General features: G+C 43.8%; 1 protein-coding gene across 1 annotated transcript in view; it reads left to right on the top strand.

Annotated features, from left to right (window-relative positions):
- Positions 1-244: 244 nt before the first annotated feature.
- The window catches only part of MTUS2 (microtubule associated scaffold protein 2), a 545,233-nt gene continuing 533,516 nt past the window's right edge, over positions 245-11,961 (top strand). Inside the window, exon 1 of the mRNA XM_090028232.1 lies at positions 245-329. The gene's annotated coding sequence lies outside the window, so the exon portion shown is untranslated. The remainder of the gene's footprint in view (positions 330-11,961) is intronic.

Here is an 11,961-nt window from a genome sequence, read left to right as displayed (position 1 = left end):
GCGCCGCCGGGGGCACCGGGCCGCGGCGGGACGGGCTCGGCGCCCCTGCTGCGCGCGCGGGGGCCGGCAGGGGGCGCTGCGGCTCCGAGCGGCTGCTCCCCGCGCCTGTATCGAGAGCTGCTGCCCTGCGCGCGGGGCTGGGAGGGGGGGCGAGTGCGCGCGGCTCCCGGCAGCCGCGGCGCTTGGTGCTGGGGGCGGCGGAGGCGGTGACGGGGGCGGCGGAGGAGGCGGTGACAGCAGCGGCTCCAGGTAGGGGCAGGGCGAAGTTGTCCGCGGGGCGCTGGCGTCGAACCGGGTCCGAGGGCCGGGGGTCCCTGCCGCCAGCACAGGTGGGTGCTGCTGTGGGTGCCCCGCTGCTGGGGGTCCTGGGCGGCGGGCTGTGCACCGGCTGGGTGTGTGCTCCCCCCGCGGGGGGTCCCGCGTGGCGCCTAGTGCCTCTCTCGAGGAGTCGCCCAAGATAACAAAGCGGCTCCTCTGATTCAGGGGCTGTGACTGGGGAGCTGTGGTGGGCATCCAAGCTAGAGCCTGCAGCCCTTCCTCAGGTGCCTACGCCGGGGTCTCAGCAAGGAAGGTAGGCCGGCTTGCTACCTACTGCGGGCGCAGCATGTGTCCACAGCGGTTTTTGTATCAAAAGCTGCCTTCCTGACGGTAACCACAACGGGGAGAAGACTTTCTGTCGGCACTGAGCAGGCAGACGGCTAACAATTTTGCTGAACTTGCTGTGTCAGCCAGGGGTGGGATATGCTCGCATCTCCCAGCTGACATGTCTCTGCTGGCAAAATTTTGAAGTGTGGACTCAGACAAAACACTCGCGCTGCATAATAGGTTCGAGAGGTGTTTGTCCTTCTGGTCAGCATAACGATAGGGATATGCCAGCACAGCTCTTGCAGTTTATTACGTGAAGGCTTTGAGTGTTTGTTAATGCCTGTATTTCAACAAGTTGAGTATGAGCAATAGGTATTGATACTAGTGTAAGGGTAGCAAAATAAAGTGTGAAATACTTGGATGCAGGTAAGATTTTGCAATGGGTAGGTGTATGATACAGGCACGTTTGAGCAGCTCCGAGCTGAGTTGTAAAAGGATGTAGAAATGCCTTTTTTGTCTTTGTTTTTATTTTAAGTGTGCTATGTACGTGAGGTTTTATATAGGGTTAGTTTTTGTGCCATTTGGATTTTTCATGTAGTTTCTATGTAGTATTTAATATTTAGCTCTTACGTTTTGGGTGTGTGTGAAATTTCTCCTTGTCAAGCCTATTTTTGTTGTTGTTGTTGATGATCAATATCTTTTAAAAAACATCTGTATAAAGAGTTTGGTAGAGAGAGAAATCCTGACTGGATCTAGTGCAAAAAGGGGAAGGGTTTTTCAAATGGCTAGATGTATCATCATTTTTCAGCTATTATTTAGTTCACTGCTTGTTGAAATATATTTGTAGATTTGATTTTTGATAGATACAGCTTGTCTCTTTTGGATCTGTTGAGGAATGGGAGCACATTCTGGTTATGGACTAAAATGTTTTTTTTAAAATAGGTCAACAAAAGGCAGTCAGATTTTGATCATAATTTCTAACTTGTCTGTTTGGTTTATGGTGGGATTTTTTTGATGTGAGATTTCTTGCATGTCTTGCATTTGTTGTTTTGCTAATGGCAGTTGTGGAGACTTTAATAATAAACATGACAACTTCACAGGTGAAATGCTATTAGATATGCTCCAGAAGTTTTTTTTTTTTGTCAAATATTTCTCACGGTGCCAGCAATACCTGGTCTTTTTAATTAGATAAAGAAAGGGCAGCTAATATGTAACTTAATATGGTTGATAGTAGAAGTTTGTTAAATAGCATTTGCCATGATATTTAGGAAGAAAGGTGCAGTTTTCTAGACTTCGTAAAAGCTCTTAACACAGTATATTACAGGAGGCTATTCAGAGACCTTGGTAACCATTCACTGAGAGGTAATCTTCTCAAGAAATAAAGATCAGTTAAGAGATAAAAAGTGGAGAATGGGAGTTGAGGGCTGCTGCTGATTTTATTTTTATTTTTTGGTTTGGGGTTAATAGAGGATGCCCCAGGGATTAGCTTTAGGACCAGAATCGTTTCTAATGAAACTTGGTGACTGTCACGTGATCGGAGCAGAAAGTCTGTGCGGACAAACACAAAGTAATAGTCTGAAAGAACTAATTTAAGGTACTCATACCCACTGATGGCTTTTGGCCTGCTATAACCTCTTAGGAAGAAAAGATCTAGGTGACATCTCAGTGAGAGTGTCAGCTAAGGGGGAGGCAGCAACCAAAGGAGGAAAAAATGAATAGGTTTGCCAAGGAGAATGCTGAAAAATGCTTGGTTTTTCATGTGTTACTGAAACATTTGTTAAATTATTATATTTGTAATGTTACTATCATCCTCCATACTGCAGTTAAGGTTATTAAATAGGATGTTTGTATCTGAAAAAGAAAAAAAACACTGTGAAAAACAGTAGAAAGTTAACTGGTTGATGGGACAGAATTCTGTGCCTGGCTTCAGTTCTGCAAACTTATACTTGTGTAAGTAATGGGGTTTTTTTTAAAGCAGGTAGTTCAGTTGGGTTTTAAGGTGTCTTAATCATTACTGGTGTCTTATTCTCATGGCTGTATTTCTATACGAATCTGTTGCAGAGAACTGAGACCTAAATAAACTGAGGGATGTAGCTGTCCAGCTCCTGGAGTGGAATTCACAAACCTTCATTAAGTTCAGAGTTTATTGTGGAGAGAAATAGATCCTTAAGGAGAGGATTCATGATAATTAGAGGTGCACAGATACATACATCACAGGCTATATCATATCGGCACCAGTAAAAGGAAAATTGACATTATCGGCATTTGACTTTTTTTGGCTGATGTAGCCAATAATGGTGTCTATAAATGCTGTGTGCATGCACACAGCCACAGCAATCATGCAGCCAGCTCAACAGCTTGGAGAGCAGCGTCCAGCTGGTAAGTCTGTTGGGGTGAAGGAGGGGAGGGAAGGGGGGGGTGTGGGGGAGGGGGGATTGAGGCCCCCATTGTGAGGGTGGGGTGGGGCTGGGGCAGGTGCTGCCCAGCCGGGACAGGGTAGTGGATGGAGCTGCAAGTGGCTTGTCCAGGGGCTGTATGGAGGGAGGGGGTACCCCCCAGATGAGCCGTTCCCTCCCTGCACCCCTCAGGTGAGCCGCTCTGTCCCATGCCCTGCCCCAGCTGGGCAACGCCAGCCCCAGCCCCCCAGCCCCAGCCCCACTCCTCCTTCACGGTGGGGCCTTGATTTGCTCTCCCCCACCCTCCAACAGACTTACCAGCTAGATGCTGTTCTCCAAGCTGCTGGGCAGTTGAATTGGTATCTGCTGATATGGCTTGTTAATAATTGGCCATCGGTATCACCACAAAAAATCTTTATTGGTGCACCCCTCACAATAATTGTGCTACTGAGCTGGGGAATGCTGAAGCTAGCCTGTAGGAAATGCCAAATCAGCCTAAGCTAGCATGTAGGAGACCTGATCTTGTAGATACAATACAGGCGTACCTCATTTTATTGCGCTTTGCTTTATTGCGCTTCGCAGATATTGCATTTTTTACAAATTGAAGGTTTGTGGCAATCCTGCGTCGAGCAAGTCTATTGGCGCCATTTTTCCATCAGTGCCATTTTTCCAACAGCATTTGCTCACTTCGTGTCTCTGTCACATTTTGGTAATTCTCACAATATTTCAAACTTTTTCATTATTATTATATTTGTTATGGTGATCTGTGATCTTTGATGTTACTATTGTAATTGTTTTGGGGCGCCACGAACCGCGCCCATATAAGACGGCGAACTTAATCGATAAATGTTGTATGTGTTCTGACTGCTCCACCGACCGGCCGTTCCTCCGTCTCTCTCCCTCTCCTCGGGCCTCCCTATTCCCTGAGACACAACAATATTGAAATTAGGCCAATTAATAACCCTACAATGGCCTCAAGTGTTCAAGTGAAAGGAAGAGTCGCACGTCTCTCACTTTAAATCAAAAGCTAGAAATGATTAAGCTTAGTGAGGAAGGCATGTTGAAAGCCAAGACAGGCCGAAAGCTAGGCCTCTTGCGCCAAACAGTTAGCCAAGTTGTGAATGCAAAGGAAAAGTTCTTGAAGGAAATTAAAAGTGCTACTCTAGTGCACACACGAATGATAAGAAAGCGAAACAGCCTTATTGCTGATATGGAGAAAGTTTTAGCGGTCTGGATAGAAGATCAAACAAGCCACAACATTCCCTTAAGCCAAAGCCTAATCCTGAGCAAGGCCCTAACTCTCTTCAATTCAATGAAGGCTGAGAGAGGTGAGGAAGCTGCAGAAGAAAAGTTTGAAGCTAGCAGAGGTTGGTTCATGAGGTTTAAGGAAAGAAGCCGTCTCCATAACATAAAAGTGCAAGGTGAAGAAGCAAGTGCTGATGTAGAAGCTGCAGCAAGTTATCCAGAAGATCTAGCTAAGATAATTGGTTTTTTAGACATAATGCTATTGCACACTTAATAGACTACAGTATAGTGTAAACATAACTTTTATATGCACTGGGAAACCAAAAAATTTGTGTGACTCGCTTTATTGCGATATTCGCTTTATTGCAGTGGTCTGGAACCGAACCCGCAATATCTCCGAGGTATGCCTGTACTCAGGGCAGCAGGTAAGTACCCATATGAGACTAAGACTCACAGTTTGAAATTGCTTCCTGGGTTTTAGGTGCCTGTCATTCCTTTAGGTGCAGACATCTGATTCACTGTTTGTGTAGTAGTGCTGGAGCATTGTTTAGCTGTGGTGGTCCAGGAAACTTGCAAGAAGCGAGGCTGGTTTTTTTTTTTTTTGTGTGTGATATCTTTTATTAGAATAATTGTAAAGTTTGGAGAGATGTTAGACAATCTTTTGGGCCCAGAATGGCACCTGAAAGCTCTTCTAACATGTCTCCTAGCTATACAGTTGGTCCAATAAAAGATATCAGGAAAACCCCTTGCTTCTCCATTTTTTTCACAGTGGTGGTAAAGCCTATAGTGCTCACTTTTTTAATACAGAAGTACAAGGGTGTCAAACTCATCTGCACCCACAGGCTGGATTAGGGTCACTGGGCTGGTCTGTGAGCTGGGTCAGGACTGACCCTTATGCTGTGTTCAGTGCCTGTGGCACATGGTTTGGACCTGGCACCACAGATTGGTTCATGTGGTTTTTGTGTGCCAGATTTGGTTCATGGGCCCCATGTCTGACATCCCTGTAGTAGCTTATGACACTGGGAATTGGGTAACAGGGGATCTAGGCCCTCCTCAGCCCAGTGGGTTCAGACCTTCATCCACTACCTCCCAGGAGTGTGCCTAAACCATCAGGCCAGAGGCTAGGTAGGTTGGGGGGCACCCTCCTCTCTTCTTGGCAGAGCTGTCCATTCTCTGCAGAAAGGAATGCATGCTTCTTGGAGCTTGAAAGAGAGCAAGTAAGATGGGATTTGTGATGAAGCTAGTCCCCCAAAAAGGAGAGAAGTTCTAGGTTCTAGTCCTAATTCCTAATGCCAGCTGTATTGTATCATTAATGCCAAATACATTAATTGTCCCTGAGGCAGAAACCAGAAGCTAGATGGCCCTTCTTTCCCACTGGCATGCCCTCATCACCAGGGATCCTGGTTTTCTCTGTTTTTAAAAAAAAGTCCCAATTTTTGGATTAAAAAAGTAACCCAAAATCCACATTTTTTCCACGATTTTAAAATGCAACACCATATTATAGTGGTGTTTCATTTTAAATGATGGAAAAATGTAGATTTTGGGTTACTTTAATCCAAAAATTGGGACTTTTTTTTAAACAGAGAAAATCAGGATTCTTGCTCATCACTGAGGTATAGCATCAGGATTCCTCTTTCACAGAGCTAGGAGGAAAAAGTGCATCCTACAGTCATTTCTACATGGTGAACCTCCTTCAACAGGAAAGTTGTGGTGAATGCCCTCCCCTTCCCCAGCCTAGTAGTCCCTAATCTGATGGTTAGGACATTCTTCAGAGAAGTAGAAAATGTAGGTTTAAATCACCTCAGGTTGAGGAGGGCCTAGAATCCTGGTCTCCTGCTTCCTGGATGAATCCTATGATTGGGCATTCTTACCACTGTTAATGCTTTTTGAATGGAAATGGCAATAACTACTGTATTATCTGTAATCGGTGAGTTCCAGAATGAGATAGGTGTGGTCTGAGTATGCCTTCTAGATCAGGCCTTCTGGGAACTTAGTCATAGTGGTATCCAGTTTTGAACTGGAAATGGCCATTCTCATACCAGAAGCCAAGTAGCAGTGGCTCTAGGGATGCTCAGGATAGGACCTTTTTTTATATGTCTGTCTAACTTAACCAGTGACAAGTTAGGTGCCTGAGCTGTCTTGAACTTAAGGGGAAGAATTATGATGCACCGAAGTCTGTCTTTTTCTTTTCCCATCTTTACTAGGCTAATGCTGAAACCACAAAATAACTGTTCACTGGGGCTGGTTTCATAAGGAATAACTGCTTGCATGCAGGTTTGAAGAATAAGGCCCAATATAGCGAATATAGTAAGACCAGTGATTTTATACTTGTATTGCATGTATATGGAGGAATTACACAAGGTATAAAATAGTGAAGAAATAGCTCATCAGTTTATCAAGGTGGCTTAAGTCTCATACATAAAATATTTTAATATTAGTTTTAAAACTTATCTGGATATCTTTTTTTTTTTTTCTGGATATCTTTTTTTCTTTTTTCTTTCTGGATTCTTTGCTATATCCTGAGCAAGTCCTTGACCTAAAACCATGTTTAATAAGTGTTGTTTTTTTGTTTTTGTTTTTTCACATGCTCTATCTAGTCATTGAATCTTAAAATAATGAACTACACAGGGAAGGCTAGCCGGGCAATGTGCTTGTCTTAAGAAAATGTTATATATTGTGACTTTGCTGACAGACTTGGTAGAAAAATTTCCTACAGGAATTAGTAACATGAAGCTGCTTACCAGATAATAAACCACTACTGGTGACCAACTTTACAGAAACAAACCTTGCAAACAAGTCTTAATAAAGCAACCATTTTGAAATGGGATAAAGGGTTCTTTCCCTTTGTTTGGACTGTTTCCTTAATAATTAACTTAAGATTTTTATTTTTAAAGAACGAAATACTGTTTCAATGGGTACAACATTAGTAGGGGTTTTAGTTGTTGTTTTTTATTTTTCCCAAGATTCAGAGTTAATGGGATGACAAATCTTCCTTTTTTCAGAGTAGGAGCTAATAACCAGCAAGGGGTAAGAAAGAGTTCTTCTTTGTCTCAAGTATAATATTGGTCAACTGTATTATTCAAGTTCTGTTTCTCCTTTTTATATTCAATTAAAAAGGTAAAATTTTATTTCATATTTCACCCCAAATTATTTTGCTGCTATGTTTGTAAAGTCCTCAGGGCTGCCTTGGACACAGAGCTTACCAAAGAGCCTTTCTGGCAGCCAGAGGCAACTTAAAGGAAGTGGAGATCTGGACATGTCCCCTAAGGGGAACACAATGCAGAGCATTATATACAACTTGAGATTCCTCCAGTCCAGGGAAAGCCTCAGTGGGAAGTTTTAAGTCGGCTGTACAGCAGAGGGTCTGGAACAGGTCTGAGGATTTCTGTGCATACACTGCAGAATATTTAGGTGCATAAGAGTGCTGTTATGTCATAATTAGATGATGAAAGTTAAAGGGGAAAAATAAAGATCTGGTGTTTCCTGTTTGATAGTTCCAGCCTGGCTGAGATTTTATGATGTCAAAATGTTAGAGAAAATGATGGCTTGTGTATAAGGAAAGTGTTGAGCTTTAGGCAATAAGCAGGCAAGGTTCTTTGAGTAGCTGTGATAGCTTTTATTATTTTCCAACTGAGGAACAAACTTTTGGGTTCAGTCACCCTTCTTCTGGCATAAGGAGTCTTTGTTGTTTTGAGACTCCGAGGAATGAGAGCAGCTAAAAGTGTGACAGGATGTCAGTAAGAATGTAAATAGGTAGAAATTAGGAAAACAAAAGGTGAAGGGGGCGGGGAGGGAGCCAAACCGAGCTTTAGACAAGAAATCTAGAGAATGTTTGCCAGAGTTTGCATGATGTTTGAAGGCCACAACATTTTCAGGCTTTTCATAAAAGAGTAAGAAGTGTGCTATAATTATCAGTCTTTATACCCTTGTGATAAAGATCGAGCCTAAAAAAAAACCTTGCAAAAACTGGGCCTCCGAGCCTTTGGGAAAATTCTAACTGGTACAAGCACAAGGCCAGGAAAGCTACAGAAATAATGATGAATTGATGCTTAGAATAAACGTTATTCCTCAGGATCACAATCTGAACATATTGTTTAGGTTTGAGCATTTGAGAAAGCATGAGAAGAAAGAAATGTATTTTTGGAGGACCCCAAGAGCTCTCTTTCTTCAGTCATACAGGTTGAAATACTGGGACAAAGGAGGGTGAATCAAGTGCCAAAAAAAGGCCTGCACAAATGCTCTTTTTTCCCCCTTTACATTTTAAAAAGCTAAGAGGAGAACAGGGATCTGGGATTGACACCTCTGTTCCCCAAGTGCATTTACATCGATAGGAGAGGGATTTTTTTTTTAGTTTGTAAACTAGAGAGCAAATAAGCATGGAAAACTGTTCAGACTGACAGTATGTTAGTTTAAAGTGGGTTTTATCTAAATAGAATTATTGTACATTTTAGTCAACAAAGTAATATAACTAAAATTCTTAAAGGTTGTAGCTTATATCTTTCGGATCAGTCAGAACAGTGTGGGCTCGTAGGCTGTAAATTAGGTGACACAGCATAGTATAGGGCATAAACCTGTAGCCTTTATTCAGGCAAATAGTGCCTTGAAGTTGGGAGGGTCAACATCAGTAGTACAACTAGGGTGGAGCGAGTGGGTCACTAACCCTTGGTGCCAACTTACAGGGGTAGTCAGTATAGCGCCCTTCCACCCAGTCTTTGCCTTGGCAGGTGCAGCCTGAGGCCCAGCAGTGGATCTGGGTGAGAGTGGGGTGGAATGGTGTTTCTTCCCCTTCCCCCCACAGGCTTTTTCATGGGAGGGTGTGAATGCGGTAGCCCCTGGGGAGCCCATGCTGCTCTCTGTCCCATGACTGTAGCAGGTTGAGCTCATGCTACTATAGCAGCATTAGCAGATACTGCTCTGTTCCCCCAACCTTCAGCAGTGGCTCCTTTTCCTTTTGCCCAAGCTATGCTGCTCTGGGCAGCAGGTACCACAGAGAAGTAGCAGTAGGCGGGGAGGGGAGGAAGCTGCAGCCAGGCAGCTGCTGCCCCAGTGCACAGGGTCCAGCTTCTGGCTGACTTCCACCCACTCAGCCTGCCTGGTGCAATGAGTGCTGCTGGGGGCTGGGGCCATCCTCAGGCATGGGGTGGGTGTGGGCAGGAGCATGGGGCTGGTTGCCCTAGGTAGGAGTGGGTGGGGCTTAGCCCCATGTTGAGTGCCACAGGAGCAATTGCAGGCTGGTTGGTTTGGAGGGTGGGGGACGGCAGACAGTACCTGCACCACACATGCTCCCTCCTCCCACTCCTGGCTGGCTCCTGCATCCAGGACCTAGCATGGTAGTCTTCGAGCCCCCCACAACAATATAAGAATAAGGCTTTGTTTTGAGCTATTATGCAATTGTCCCTGTATACACTACTTAAAAAAAAAAAGTATAAATCAGGAAAAAATATTTTTGAAATAAAATTAAAATGTAGAAAATGTTTGATTTTAGTGTATAATTTGTTTTCTAATCTACAACTTGTTAAAATGGTATCTTCTGAAAAAAAAATTTGTGTGCAAAAGCTCACCAGAAGTTCAGTGCTGTCCCTCTAAAACATCTATTCCTGCTGCTGTTAGAGACAGGCCATGGGGATGGATGGGGCTGTTGATCTGACCCAGTATGGTGCTACTTGTATTCTTATGTCCTATAACTTTCCTCTCCTCCCATTACAGAAATGCAAGCTGCTTCTCCTTTGTCCTTTTCTGACAGTTCCACTTGTCCCAGTGACACCACCCCAGCTTTTGAACTCCCTCATACTAATTTGCTTCTGTTTCCTTTTCTTTTCTCTTCCTTACTTTCCTGTGCCTCAGTATTAAGGTTCATTAGTTCCCCCAAGCTTAAAAGAAATCCTGACTACCTGCCTTTCCAATTAGCACTCCTTCTTTCTCTCTTTCATCTCTAAGATCAGTGACTGTTTCCAGGCATTGTCAGGAGTTCCTTGTCAATCTGGCTTCTATTTTTTTTCAGTCTCCTGGAACTGCTTTTGCCAGAGTCTCTAATAATGCTGTCTTATGCATGTCTCATAACTTGTGTTCTATCCTCATTCTTTTTTAATTCAGTTGACCATCTTTGTCTTGAAGTCTTGTCCTCTTTTGGCTTTTCAGAGTCTGTCCTTTCCTGACACTTCTGCTGCTTCTCTGTGTCCTTTAGAGGTCCCTCTGAGCTCTGTCCTTGGTTCTCTTCTCTTCTTCCTTGACCATTTTATCACCAGGTCACCTCATCTAGAAACACCAATTAAACTACTATTTCTGTGTGGATGCATCACAGATCTGCCACTCTAGTCTGCTTCTGTCCAGACTAAAATCTCAGTCCCCCTTTGACACCTGTATTCTGGTCTCACCGCCAGGTAAAATCGAGGCTCTAAATCTTTCACATCAAGCCCTCCTCATACTATCTTTATGACTGTTGACAACTAGGACATCCTGCCTGTCACTCAAGCTTGTATCCTCAACATTATTGTTGATGCGTTCTTCTCTCTAGATACTCGCATTGAAATTACGTAGGTCTTGCACAGTCTTTCTGCATAACATCTCAAAGACTGCTTTTCTTATCCAGTTGCAACTAAAACTCTCATTTCACATTTCAGTTACTGCTGCATCCTTTATTCTTGCTTTGATGCCTAGAATCTTATGCTGTTTGTATGCATCCAGAATGAAGCTGCGAATGCAGATTTGTGCATTCTTCCATTTGGGTCCCTTCACAGCCTGAATTCTGTTTTACTTATCATACTGTTGTTGAAAGCTTCACTCCTGCCTCTAACTGTGTTCAATCCTCCCTCTGTCTGCGTTCATCCATCATCTCCAGTCCTTTACTTAGATTATGAATTCTTTGGAGCAGAAATCTTGTTTTCCTTATGTATTTGTACAGTACCTAGCAGAGAGGGTCCTGATCCAAGAGGGGTTTTGAGGTGCTACAGTAGTACAAGTCATTCTGGTTTTCATTAAAGACTGCCTTCCTTCTGAAATTGACATTGAATACTGAATGGGTGGAAGGCTCTTCAGTCTGAGTTAGTTTTGCTTAAAGACCAAAGTACTCAAACCAGCCATCCTTTACCTGCAATATGCCAGTGACTCCACCGTTGTTGTGCAGACCTTGGAAAACCTCCAGACCATGCTGGATCTTTTGGGAGAAGCCTACTGCACTTTGGGCTTCCTTCTCAACATGGAAAACAAGACTTGCATGCTTTATTAGCTTGCCCTGGGCCATGGATGTGATCCACCTCCCCAAATTACCATTGAGGGAAAGATGGTGGCTACCTCTGTGGCCACCTCTCTAATGAGTGAACGTTGAGGACATCAAGCATAGGATCTGGTGTGCAAGTGCCTCCTTTGGGAAATTGCTTTAGTGTGTCTTTATTCAGTGTGATCTCCAGAAAGACAGTAGGATCCAGATGTACAATGCAGTCGTCATCCCCACCTTCCTCTATGGATATGAAATGTGGGTGACCTACCATTGTCATTTCAAGAGCCTGGAGATGTATCACCAATTATGCCTCCTGAAAATCTTCTATGTCAAATGGGAAGATGGCCACACAAATGCCAGGTACCTTGCTGAAGCCAATATTACCAGTTTTGATTTGGTGATCCTCAAGCATAAACTTTGCTGGACCAGACGTGTGTGGATGCCTTACTCTTAACTCCCAAAGCAAGTGCTCTACTTTCAGCTTAGTATCAGCTTGAGATCTTATGGTGATCAGAAGAA

The sequence above is a fragment of the Crocodylus siamensis genome, chromosome 1, assembly GCF_052110815.1.
Source record: "Crocodylus siamensis isolate JL-2025a chromosome 1, ASM5211081v1, whole genome shotgun sequence".
In the NCBI taxonomy this organism is placed as follows: Eukaryota; Metazoa; Chordata; order Crocodylia; family Crocodylidae; genus Crocodylus; species Crocodylus siamensis.
The sequence above is the reverse complement of the archived record's forward strand: the minus strand, read 5'-3'. Positions and strand labels throughout refer to the sequence as shown.